The sequence below is a fragment of the Glandiceps talaboti genome, chromosome 18 (genome assembly GCF_964340395.1).
Source record: "Glandiceps talaboti chromosome 18, keGlaTala1.1, whole genome shotgun sequence".
NCBI lineage: Eukaryota > Metazoa > Hemichordata > Enteropneusta > Spengelidae > Glandiceps > Glandiceps talaboti.
In genome coordinates, this window is record NC_135566.1 from 8,289,015 (window position 1) to 8,290,258 (window position 1,244).

The following is a 1,244-nucleotide window of genomic DNA, read 5'->3' on the forward strand; positions in this document are numbered from 1 at the left end:
AGGAAGTGGTTACATGACAAATATTATTGTTTGTATGTTGTTACATATTTTCTCCAATACACGCTCGGAATGAGCACGCCATCTAACGATCGAAGTCTGTGGCTAGCTACACTGAGACAGTCTGTAGTCTGTGAGATGTAAAAACAAAAGAAGCCGCTAGGACTCTATTCAGACGATAGGGTAACAAAAAACTTATCCGTGTGAGAAATCATCACTATCGAAAATAAACGTATATTGGAATTGGAACTAATTAGATGTAAGCCTTGAAATTGATACCCAAACTTTCCGCAAAACAGCACAAACTACCATCCATCTCTTGGCCATATCGTTACGGTGTGACATTGTCGTTCAGACTTGGGGACTCAAGTGTAAGATTAATATATTTTATTTATTGAAGTAAGCTGGTGGGTTCGTCCATTCTTTTTTACACAAATTGAAACATGTAAACAATACATCACATTTTTTCAATTCAAATTCAATCACCGTGATCACAGTGAAGAGTAAAGCACAGTTTAATAGCCTACTTGCAGACTTGAGAACGGCTATCGCTGCACTGTTGCGCTATCCAAATATAACTAACATTTTGAATTTTTGAACTTTCACTCAAAAATTCAAAATGTCAGTTAGGATAGCGGAATAATAGTGTAGTGTAACGATAGCGAAATAAACATAATGACGAAAAAATGGTATGTTTTGCATGTACACTTTAAGTCTAGAGCTAGAGGTAGGCTAAAGCACAGTCGTCATCTCAAAGAGATAGAGAAACAGTGCCTACTGTAGCCCTAAAATAATATCCGTAGCGAAGTTGAATCATGTTCATGGCACATTGTGTCTCGCCACTTATGCGTGCACTGCCGCGCGCATATGTAATGATAGCTAGCTATTGCATTCGAACAAAGCACGAGAACTTACAATAGAACGCAAACTACACCAAACTTGGAACAAAGCACGCATTTCGTTATTCCGACTTCCTTGCTTGGAGTCGAAAGATGGAATCCGAAGAGAACTACTTCTTTCTACTTCTTCTCATGATCTTGGATGGTACATAGATATGAGGTAAAATGAATTTTTTTATACGGACATATCGATATATATCTCCTTAATAGCTAAAAGTATAACGTTGACGTAATTATAATGATTAGGCCACAAGTTCGCGTTTGACGCAAACCCAACTAGTACATATTTACATTCCACGTGGATTATTATTGTTGGTTACCGTGAGGAATGTTTTCCAAAATACGTGT